The sequence below is a fragment of the Schistocerca serialis genome, chromosome 5 (genome assembly GCF_023864345.2).
Source record: "Schistocerca serialis cubense isolate TAMUIC-IGC-003099 chromosome 5, iqSchSeri2.2, whole genome shotgun sequence".
Classification (NCBI taxonomy): domain Eukaryota; kingdom Metazoa; phylum Arthropoda; class Insecta; order Orthoptera; family Acrididae; genus Schistocerca; species Schistocerca serialis.
The window spans coordinates 204,509,022-204,521,400 of record NC_064642.1 but is presented as its reverse complement, the minus strand read 5'-3'; the positions used below and the strand labels follow the sequence as shown (position 1 = coordinate 204,521,400).

At 40.3% G+C, this 12,379-nt stretch overlaps 1 protein-coding gene across 5 annotated transcripts in view; it reads left to right on the top strand.

The window, feature by feature from the left end:
- Positions 1-12,379, top strand: part of LOC126481657 (signal transducer and activator of transcription 5B) — a 146,209-nt gene that overhangs the window by 92,676 nt on the left and 41,154 nt on the right. The gene's annotated exons all lie outside the window — the stretch shown is intronic.

Here is a 12,379-nt window from a genome sequence, read left to right as displayed (position 1 = left end):
CTTAAGACTTTTTTTTCAGATGGTGCAATTATCTAGGAGGGAATTGTCGCTGATGTAAGTTTTAGTAATATCCTGTTAAATCTTGAAAAATGTTTCTCTCTCTCTCTCTCTCTCTCTCTCTCTCTCTCTACATTTACATAGTTATTTTGCAATTCAACTTAATTGCCTGGCAGAGGATTCATAGAATCATTTTCATACCACTTCTCTACTATTCCACTCTCGAATGGAGTGTGGGAAAAAGGAACACCTAAATCTTTCCGTTCAAGCTCTGATTTCTCTTATTTTATTATGATGATAATTTCTCCCTATGTAGATGGGTGTCAACAAAATATTTTCGCATTCAGAAGGGAAAGTTGGTGATTGAAATTTTGTAAATAGATCTCGCCACAAAGAAAACCACCTTTGTGTTCTCTCTCTTTATCTATCTATCTATCTATCTATCTAATCCAGGCTGGAATAACAACAATATGAAAAGGCTAGATTGCCACTCGCCACATATGGGAGACATCACGTGGCAGTCAGGCACACACAGGTACAATGAAAAAAAGACTGCTAGATATTGGACTAAGTCCTTCATCAGATGTAAAAAAAAAACACACACACACACAAAAAGAGGCCCCAGGGACATGGCCACTGTCGTTGCCAGACACTAAGGCTTGACTGCGTCTTAGAAGAACAGTTGTCTTTGCTTGAGTGGGTAGTGGAGGTGCAGAAGAGATGTGGAATGGGGAAGAGAAGGGAATGCAGTGTCGTGGTGGGGGAAGATGCTAGTGTTACCTGTGGGAACATGCAGAGGCATTATGGAGAACAGATGCATGCTGCTAGGTATGCTATCGGGAAACACTGAATGGGATAAGAGGAGGGCAGAGCGGAGAGGAGAGAAGTAGATAAGGGGAAAGGACTACGCAGGTGCATTGATGGGATAGAAGGCACGTATAGAGTTGAGTGGGAGGAGGCAAGGGTGCCCATACCTTGGGCAAGGGGGGAGGGGGAAGGGTGAAACACATCCCACCCTGCCATCCCACCAGCTCTCAAGGATAGGAAAATATATATGTAGGCAGGTGTTTTTCTTTCAAGAAAATTATTTAGAAGTCGGCATTGAGCAAGTTTTAACATGTGTGGAATGGAACCTTTTTATGGGTATTTACAAGTCAACATTCATCTTCGAAAATATTAAAAATACTCCATACCCCCATCCTCCCCCCTCCCCCCCTTACTAATTGGGAAGAGGGGAAGGGGATAGGTTCGTGAACGACAGGGACCAGCTAATATCATGAGGTTGGGGGAGGTTAAAGGGAACACACAATATATTTCCTGAATGAATTTTTCACTCTTTATAAGAGGGTGTGTGTTCATACAAAACTTCCTTTCAGATTAAAAATGTGTGATGGACTGAGAATTAGACTGGGGACCTTTGCCTTTAGTGTGAAAGTGCTGTACCAACTGAGCTACCCAACCACAACTCACAACCCGTCCTCACAGCCTTACTTTCACCAGTACCTCATCTCCTACTGTCCAATAAGGATATGTTGCATGGAGAGTTCCTACCTGCATGGTTCTGAAAAGCTGGTGTTGGTGGGAGGAATCCAAATGGCACAGGCTCTGAAGCAATTGTTGATATCAAACACTTGGTGTTGGACGGTGCACTCAGTGACTGGGTCTCCAATTTGGTAGGGCCATTCAAATGGAGATACAGCAGGCGCAACATGTGGCACAGAGGTTGGAATTAAGTTGGTAGATTGTAACGGTGGTTTCACAGGCCTTTGATGGAAGTGGGATTTGGCTTTGACAGAACTGGAATAAGTGATAGTGGGAGGATGTGTGGGACAAGTCTTGCATCTAGGTCTATTGTGGAGATATGAGCCATGTGGTAAGATGTTTGGTGCAACAGTGAAATGGGGACTGACAAGGCTATTGCTGAGATTCTGTGGATGGTAGGGTACCACTGTGGGAGGGATGGGGAGGATACTTCTCATTTCAGGCCACGCGGAGAGGTAATTGAAACCCTGGCAGAGAACATGATTCAGTTGCTCTAGTCCTGGGCAGTATTGAGTCACAAGGGAGGTGCTCTTTAGTGGCTGTAGGGACTAGTACATGACAGGGGAGAGAAGGCACAAGAGATCTGTTACAGACCAAGACGGGGAGAACAATTTTGGCTTGTGACGGCCTCAGTGGGACCCTTGGCATATTTGCTGGCTGCTGTGGCCGAGTGGTTCTAGGCACTTCAGTCCGGAACCGCGCTGCTGCTACGGTTGCAGGTTCAAATCCTGCCTCTAGAATGGAAGTGTGTGATGTCCTTAGGTTAGTTAGGTGTAAGTAGTTCTAAGTCTAGGGGACTGATGACCTCAGATGTTAAGACCCGTAGTGCTTAGAGCCATTTGAACCTTGACATATCTGGTGAGGTACTATTCGTCATTACACATGCGATGACCACAGATGACTAGGCTGTGTGGGAGGGAATTCTTGGTGTGGAATGGGTGACATCACTCCAAGGGAAGTATTGTTGGTAGTAGGTAGGTTTGATGTGGCTAGAGGTACTGATGTCAGGGTTGCCACACGTTCTGGAAATCAAGGAATTTCAAACATGTCCGGGAAATCAGAGAAATTCCAAAAAAAAAACCTCTGAAAAAATCTTATTTTTGTTTCAGGAGATGAAGTAGTTTGTTTACTGAGATGTCATGCATCGTCACTGGCTGGGCGCAGCTTAGTATGTGTGCCGCTTCCCTACTCCCTCATTCCTAGTGCTTCTTCCCTTCCTACCACTCCCCTCAGCTTGAGTCAGTGCTGCCACCACTTCTTGCCATTAGCGTAGGAGCTGCTGATGACAGGCAGGGAGCCATGAGGAGTGTTTTGTTTGGATCTGATTCTCAGAGATTGTTGAAGCAGCGGCCGGAGACAGGGGTCATGTGTGCACGAGTTGTGTCTGAGTGATTGCATGAATGTGTGTGCGCTCTCTGTTTCTGACAAAGGCTATGGCTGAAAATTTAGTTCTGGAAGTGTGATCGTCTTTTCTACATGCCTGTGTGCGGCTCAGCGGTCATTATTATGCCGAGTTGCTGCCTTTCCACTTTACTATTAATTCTCAGAGTATTTGTGTGAGTTATTTGTTTCATGGGTTGATAACTGAAGTCTCATTTCATCAACATGGTGTATGTGACACTTGAATAGCTGACCACACAAGTGGATTTCCACAATGGGCCAAAACCGCAGGTCATTTGTGAAGAAGGTATCTCTAACAGATCGGGCCTGCCAGTCTGAAGCCCTTTGTTTCCCACTAATGACAAGCCCTGCCCATTGGATCTAGTCTCACCAATCTGTCCACAGGCCAGGTCTGTCTGTCTGTATGGTGTAATGCAGTGGATGTTCACGGTTTATCCATGGACCCAGGACAGTGGTGCTCCTTGGCAGGCCAGAGGCCATGGGTGATGGATTTAAAGAATCGTGACTGTGTCACCACAAGTACATTGGACAGTGTGGCATTTTATATACATTTTATTTATTGTACATTTTGGCTCTTCAGAAATAGTTTTATGTATTAGAAAGTATGGACGATAAGAAGAAGAAAATTGCAGCATTCGCTAGTGGTTTATACGCTGTGTACTCTTCTACTTCGCGAAAGAAAAATCGCGCTACACAGTGGGTAATAACTGACAATAACGAACATAGTCGAACCAACATCTTATCAGTGGTCACTTAGTGTTAATGTACACTTCTTTAAAGAGGCCTAATTTTTTCTGAGGTTATTTCTGAAAACAGAAATCTGTCTTGCGACTCCAAGAAAATGTGTGTTTTTGTCACCAAATGTGTTTCATTTTATTGAAATTAAATAACAGTGGCCTTAATGAAACACACATACCATTTGGCTTGCTTTCTCCATCTAAAAACAGATCATTACAAAAGATATTGATGTTAGAACTAAGATTTTTGCACAGACAGGGGAGAAATTCGGAAGTCCTTACATATTTTTGAGATCTTAAAATATTTTAGGGGAAAATGCTATGTCTGGGAATCAGGAAAATATCAGGTAATTTCGTTTGTGAAAACTCGTGGCAACCCTGGATGTAGTCGTCCTGGAGGTGGAGGTCGACGTTGAGGAAGATTGCTTATTGGGCTGAGGAGGACCTGGTGAAGTGAATGGGGGAGGAGGTGTTGAGGTTTTGGAGAAATGGGGATAAGGTGTACTCACTCTAAGTCCAGATCATTAAGATGTAATTCAGTGAATCTGAATGGAGAGAGATGTTTGGGATCCTGGGTGGTTAGGAATGATTTCTCTAGAAGGCCCATGAACATGTTGGCAAAGGATTTAGCTATGTGTGTGCCCATTTCTGTACCATTAATTTCTTTGTAGGTGATGCCTTCAAAGGAGAAGTAATAGTGAGGATATACACACAGTGCACCAATAAGTAATGAGACAACTAGCATTACTGAGAAATTTATTTTAGTTTCGGAGTTACATGGATTCAAGATAATAGGCATTTGACTGTTTTCTGAAAATCCTCTTAAATGGTTAATTATGTCATTTTATACTCATAACATGCTTTTTTCCCTTATGCTCCTACTGTCGTAAAGCTTATTCACAGTGATATCTTGTTTTGGAATTTACGTTTCGGAAAGTGGGTTGCAAATGATTTGTAGTACCACAGCATATCACAGTATGGATTGCAAATGGTGTGTAGTACCACATTGTACAAAAAGAAAATCTATAAAAACTAATGAATAATTATTTTTGTGTGTTCCAAAGAATGAGAAGATGCATAAAATGTGGTTGCAGCTCACTCAACAAGTTCTAAATGAGATAGTGGTCACTACTTGTATTTATTTCTGTGAGGATGTTTACCATTAGTAAACTCTTCATCTGACCATACTGTCCCTTGCATCATAAATGTAGTGTGTTGGACCCATCATGCTGAGTTCACAAGATCAATCCTCATTTGGAGTTAAAAAAAATTTTTTTTTTTTGTTCTCTTCACTTCATGTTGCCATCCTCTTAAGTTTACTTAAGTTAGGTAAGAGGTTTAAATGATATATCCTATTACATTTTAATATCTCATTTCATTTGTTAGCTTCGTTTTACACCTGATCAATCAGAGATGGTGATAAGAAACTATTTTTCCTGCCCGGTTCTGAAGAATCTGAGAAATCTTTAAAAATTTCCAACCACATTATTCTTCCCAAACAATTCACTGAAAACAATAATTTGCCACTTCCAGCTCTCTCCACTGAGCCTGTTGTAAAGCTGTATGATCTTGACAAAGAGAAAAATTGGACATTGCTTGGAACCTACGAGGAGAGATCTGAGCCTGTTGTAAAGCTGTATGATCTTGACAAAGAGAAAAATTGGACATTGCTTGGAACCTACGAGGCATTACAGTACTATGAAAGTTAGCCTCACTTAAGCACTGTTAAATTGTAGTGTTTCAGCAGCAGGTAAATATGCAGGAGAACAATAGATTCTTTAACGTTCCACTGCACCAACTGCATATTTTATAGACATAATTTACCAGTGTCTTCAGTTAATGATCTGGAGGAACAAAAAACAGCAATTTGTAAAGTTGTTGAAGGCAGACATGATGGTGCTATGCAGTTCCCCACTAGTGTTATAACACTGTCTGAAAATTTTAAAATTGAGAAAAGAGGTACGTGGAAAACAAGTAATTCTGGCGTCAATCACAGCAGTTAACAATCGGAATTATATTTTGAATGAAACAGTTTTCACTGTGTTTTATTGTGCAGGCATTCACAAGTTGCTCTGGAAAATCTTTACAGCATGGTCTGAGCAAATAATTCCCCTTATTTTCTGTGATCACTGAAGAGGTTTTCCAGGGCAACATGGGAAAGCCTGCACAATAAAACACAGTGAAAACGTTTTCATTCAGAAGATAATTGTGACTTAATTGCTGTGGTTGTTGTTGGAACTACTACTGTTTTCCAGGTACCACTTTTCTTAATTTTCAGATTTTCGGACAGTGTAATAATGCTAGTGGGGAACTGCAGTGCATCATTGTGTTTGTCATCAACAACTTTACAAATTGCAATTCTTTTGTTACTCCAGGTCATTAACTCAAAGCAGTGGAAAGTTATGTCCATAAAATATGCAGTTGACGCAGCAGAACCTTAACGTAGGTTCCAAGCAGTGCCCTATTTTTCTCTTTGTCAGAATCATACAGCTTCACAACAGGCTCAATGGAAACAGTTGGTAGTGAACAAATTATTATCTTCATTGATTTGCTTGGGAAGAATAATGTGATTGGAAATTGTTAAAAGATTTCTCTAATCCTTCAGAATCGGGCATGAAATACAATTTCTTAACACAATACTTGTCATTCATCTCAAATTGGCAGGTGTAAAATGAAGCTAATAAATGAAGAGAGAGATTAAAATGTAGTATGATATATATAATTTACAGCTCTTACATAACTGTATTACAAATAAAGTAATCTTAAAATTATGTCCATAAAATATGCAGTTGATAAGTCCGAACCTTAATGTAATTTTGCTCCAAAAGAGGATCAATCTTGTGAACTCCATAAAAAGAGCAGAGACTAGTAAAGATTAAGGCCACAGGGGTTAAAGAAGGGAATGAAGGGTATGTTGCAGGTATGGTTCCCACCTGTGCAATTCCAAAAAGCTGGTTTTGGCAGGAACAATCCAGATGGCACATGCTAAGAAGAAGGCACACACTAAGAAGAAGTAAAGTGCCTGGTGTTTGGTATCACACTTGGCTACCGGGTATCCAACTGTCTCTTGGCCATATTTTGGCAGTGGCCATTCATTTGGACAGACAGGTTGTTAGTGGTCAGGCAAGAGTAAAATGTGGCTCAGTGGTTGCAATTAGGTTGTTAGATCAGAACAGTGCTTTCTCAGGTGGGCATTAGGAAGATGTATGGGAGAGGTCTTCCATCTAGGTCTGCTGCAAGAGGTTGGGATTGGTCGTGGAACAGGAATAGACTTAGATATTCTGTAGGTTGTGTTGGTGGTGGAATACCACTGTGCAAATGGTGGAGAGGATATTTTTCATTTTAGGCCAGAAGGAGAGGTAGTTGAAACCCTGGTGGAGTACCCGATTCTGTTGCTCTAGTCCTAGTTGGTACTGGGCCAGGAGTAGGGCGCTCTTTTGTGACCAGATAGTTGGCATGTGAGGGATGGTATGTGACTGTGGAAACGAGGCACAAGAGATCTGTTACTGGACAAGGTGGTGAGGGTAATTTTAGTCTGTGGTGGCCTCATAAGACCCTTGCCATATGGAGGGGGCTGTTCATCACTACAGATGCAATGACGAGGCTGTATGAAAGGGGCTTCTTGGTGTGGAAGGGGTGGCAGCAGTCAAAGTGGAGCTATTGTTGGTGTAGGTAGGTAGGTTTGATGAGGATGGAGGTACTGATGTAGCCATCCACGAGGTGGAGATCAATGTTGAGGAAGACAGCTTGTTGGGATGAGTAGAACCATGTGAAGCAAATGGGGGAGAAGGTGTTGAGGATCTGGGGGAATTCTTGGTCCAGATCATGAAGATGATGACAGTGAATACGAACCAAGTGAGGGTTTTGGGATTCTGGGTGGTTGGGAAGGATTCAGCTAGATGGCCCATGAATAGATTGGCACAGGATGGTGTTATGTGTGTGTCCTTCACTGTACCACAGATTTCTTTGTAGGTGATGCCATCAAGGGAGAAGTAAAGTGGATTTCTGTGTAGGTGATCCTTCAATGGATAAGTAATTTTGATTGAGGGTATAGCTGCTCATGGTGCCAGGTAGGTTTGGAGTCAGTCAGACAGCATTGACAGTGAGGAACGGGGTGTCAGGTGGTAACAGGAACTGTGGAAAGCTTGTAGAAAAAATGGTTAGTGTCTTTCGTTTAGAGTATTAGAATACAGGTAATAGGCTGAAGGTGTTGGTCTGCAAAGGCATGCAGCGTAGTTGGGTTTGTGTGTTTTAGGAAGCATGTAGAATGTAGGAGTGCGAAGAGTGGAAGGAGTGGGGAGGGAGGTACACTCAGGTGAAGAGTTCTGGTGGATCTAGGGAACTGAGGATGGACCCAAGATCTTGCTGGAGCTCTAAAATAGGATCAGTGTGTCAGAACGTGTAGATCGACATACAGTATAACCCCACTTTTATGTTCCCAGAATTAACATTTTCCTGCCATTTACCACATTTTTTTATTGCTCCTGTCAGATTTTCTGTGTTCACAGTGTTAATTCATTCTCAATTTTTCATTAACGTATTTATAATTTTCCTGTAATTTGCACTTCATGAAACAATGTTCATGGAGAAGAAAGTGTCTTAATGGATATAAAATTATGCTGACTTAGCATTGGCCTTCAAGTAGTGTTTATAACCGTTACATGGTTAATTTTCTTGACACCAGGGTGCTCTGTTCTACACGTATGAATCGGTAAGAGTCAGAAGAATTTGTGCTTTATATCTCTTGCCACTACCAAGCTCCATTCAATATGGTGGCGGATGGGAGTAACTAGGTTCATTCGAATGATGACAGGCTAGAATTTTCAAACTGTTTCTTCTATGCCACAGTTTCATGATCGTCATGAGGTGTCGAAAGCATATTTATTGTGTTTCACTGTTTGACAACTTGAAGTGCTAATTGACACTTTTGTCCTTTTTCTGTTGCTCAAATGTTCCTGGTTTAAGTAATGAAACACTGCACCATTTATGTATTTTTTCATCCTTAGCAAAATGTCTTTTGAGAATTTATTCTCATTGTTAAGTGCAAATGTTTACGTAAGGACTTTTTGTGATGCTTCACTCACAATCAATGTGTGTGTGTGTGTGTGTGTGTGTGTGTGTGTGTGTTTGAGAGAGAGAGAGAGAGAGAGAGAGAGACACAGACACAGACACAGAGACAGAGACAGGAGAGGAGGAGGGGGGGGGGGGGGGGGGGGGTCTGCATAAAGGAGTCACCACAATACCTTAGAACCTGAAAACATGAATACAATGAAAGTGGCACATGACTGCACATATGCAAACATCACACAAAGTCTTACAGAAATATTTCCACTTGACAATGAGAATAAATTCTGAAAATTGTTGTACTAAGCATGAAAAAATTGTAAGTGGTGCAGTGTTTCATTCCTAAATAATGAATGAATGACACAACTGCAGGCTTTCCAAAACCATTGATAATGATGAATGAAATTAAATCAAATATTTCTACTTGCCAGACAGTTCCAGTGACACCAACAGCTAAAGATAGTACAAAGTTAAGATAACCTTCTTGGATAATAAACAAATCCGTGATGATGAGTATTGTGATGCCTATTACGTACACATATCATACATAAACCACAAAAATGCAAGGGGGGATGATATATGTAACTTTTACCACGTAACAAGTTATTTTCGCCATTTTACACTTTCCTGCATTTTATGTCAGTTTTTTAGAATTCTCTTGAAAAGTGAAAAAGGGAGGTGGTTTTACTGAATATGGCATCTGGCGGAGTCTCTCTACCAGGTAATCCTTGTGCTTCATGACCAAAGTAATGTAATCTTCTCAGCAGGCAGGATTATAAGATCAGGATTAGTTTTGAGGTGGTGATTTGTTATTATTTCTGCAGATGAGAGATTGGTTTTCATGTTGAGGGATTTAGGTGATGCTAGTGAGGCAAGATTTGAGGATAGGAAGTTCTGTTTGGTTAACAGAGCATGATTTATGGATAACAAGTGCAGATTGTGGTTAGATGGAGTATATTGAGTAAAGCAGGGTTCAGTATTTGTTTTGGATTGAGTCCAATTTGTAGGGTTAGTGGCTGAATAATTTTTCCGTTGTAAGTACCAGGAAAAGGAGAGAAGATCTTTAACAAATCCAGCATGGTCGAATTTGGAAGTCGGGCAAAAGGTAAAATCCATGAAAAGGCGTGATATGTCTGTGGGACTGAGGCTTTTTGAGGATGGCAGGAGGGAATTTCTGAGGATGTGGCAAATTTAGTATGTCTGCAGGATGGGTTTGGCAGTTGCAGGGTGCAGGAGAAGTTTGATGGAGGCCCTTGTAGTAATGGGGGAGAGTAGTAATTAAAGGTGGGAGTGTGATGAGAATAGATTGACAGTTTTTTTGGGCAGAACAAACTTAGATATCGGGAATCTTGCATCCGGAAGCTGGTACTAGATAATGCAAGATGCCCACATCACATGACAACTGCCATCTTGTTCACAGTTCTGTAATGGAATGTACATTTGCATCCACAGTATTGGCTAAATGATGAAGCACTGTAACAAGTGTGGACTTGTGTATGTAGGGTGGGATGGGGCAACATTCCAGTGTACAGAAGATACAAATGCATCATACTGTGACAGACATGGTCTGCAGCTTTACAGTGCTGTCAAAACTGAAATCTAACAGCTGGCTTTAACAGTCTCTTTAAAAGTCTTTCAAACTGCATTTAAACTGTGCTTTATCTGAAACCAAGTTTTTAATGGTTGCTGGCAATTTATTGAAAATGTGTGTTCCTGAATATTGGACCCCTTTTTGGTCCAAGGTAACTGGGTTTAGGTCTTAATGTAGATTGTTCTTATTCCTACTATGTATTGAGCTATTGGTTGGAAATACAGATGTATTACTTGCAACAAATTTCATTAAGGAATAAATATACTGAGAAGCAGTGGTTAGTATACAAAGTTTCTTGAACAGGTTTCTACATGATGTTCTTGGAATTTACACAACAAATGACTCTTATCACACACTTTTGCTACCTAAAAACTTTTGCTTGGTTTGATGAGTTGCACCAGAATATGATCCCATATGACATAATAGAATAAAAGTATGCAAAGTATCCAAGCTTTTTATATTTATATCTCCTACATCTGACATCATTCTCACTGAAAATACAGACTTGTTTAGGCACTTAAGCAATTCTGTGGTATGCCCTCCCCAACCAAATTTGTTATCGAGTTGTAATCCCAGAAATTTAACCCTGCCAACCTCTTCGATCTGCACGTCTTTATATGTTACACATATGCTGGAAGGAAATCTCTTACAGGTTCTGAACTGCATATAGTGGTTCTTCTCGAAGTTTAGTGAGAGTGAATTAGCTTTAAACCACTTATTAATGTCAGTGAAAATTTGATTAGCATCTATTTCTAAATCTGTACTTCACATGCTACTTATTGCAATGTTTGTATCATCTGGAAACAAAACAAACTTAGCATGTGGCAATGTAACAGATGAGAGGTCACTAATTTACACAAGAAAAACCAGTGGACCTAAGATGGAACCTTGAGGAACACCACATGTAATTAATTCCCAGTTGGATGAAGACTGACTGCTTACTGCACAGGTATTTTGCAGTGACCCCTTCGTTTCCTGTTAGATAGATAAGACTCGAATCATTTCGCAGCATTGCCAGTGACACCATAATTTTCAAATTACCTGAGAGAATGCTGTGGTTCACACAGTCTAGGGCATTTGACAGGTCACAAAAAATGCCAGTAGCTTCTAATTTGTTGTCTAAAGAATTAAGTACATTCTCACTGTAAGTGTAAATAGCTTTCTCTATATCAAAACACGTAAGAAATCCAAAATGTGACTTGGACAATATATTATTTGCAGTCAGATGCTTAAGGAGACACTTGAACACAACCTTTACAAATACTTTTGAGAGAGCCGACAAAAGTGAAATTGGTTAATAGTTTGATGGTATCTCTTTATCCCCCTTCTTGTAAAGAGGCTCAGCATATTTTAGCCAGTCTGGAAATGTTCCGCTGATAAGAGATTGATTACACAAATAATTAAGATAGAATTCAACTTGCATGAGCACTCTTTGATTAACTTCATTGATATGTTATCATACCTGCTGGAATACTTATATGTTAAGAATTTTATGATGGATGCCTCTACTTTGGGAGATGCGAGTGTCATTTCCATTTTACTGAAGTTATTTTTAAATACTGGTCTCAGATACTCCATTGCACTGTTCACTGCGCCTGATAACCCCAAGCTGTCAGTAACAGAAATGAAGTACTTGTTTAAAAGGATTGCAACACTATATGACTTGTTACCAAAGTCTCATTTATTTTTAGAGCTATCTGTTCGTCTTCCTTTTTGGCCCCACCTTTCCCATACAGTTTTTATTTTGTTGCCCGATGTAATTATCTTTTTCTCATAATAAAGCTGCTTTGATTTCTGAATAATTTGATTCAATATTTTGCTGTATTATTTGTAATGCATTACAATTGTAACATCAGAGCTGTTCGTAGATAGTAGATACAGTCTCCTTTTTGTCCCCCATGGTATCTTTATTCCTTGTATAATCCACAGTTTATTTTTTGACTTCTGTGTGATTTTAGTTACCTTTAGGGGAAAACGATTTTCGAAAGTGGAGATAACTTTATTAATGAATGCTTTGTATTATCCATTTGAGTCAGAAGTATTGTAA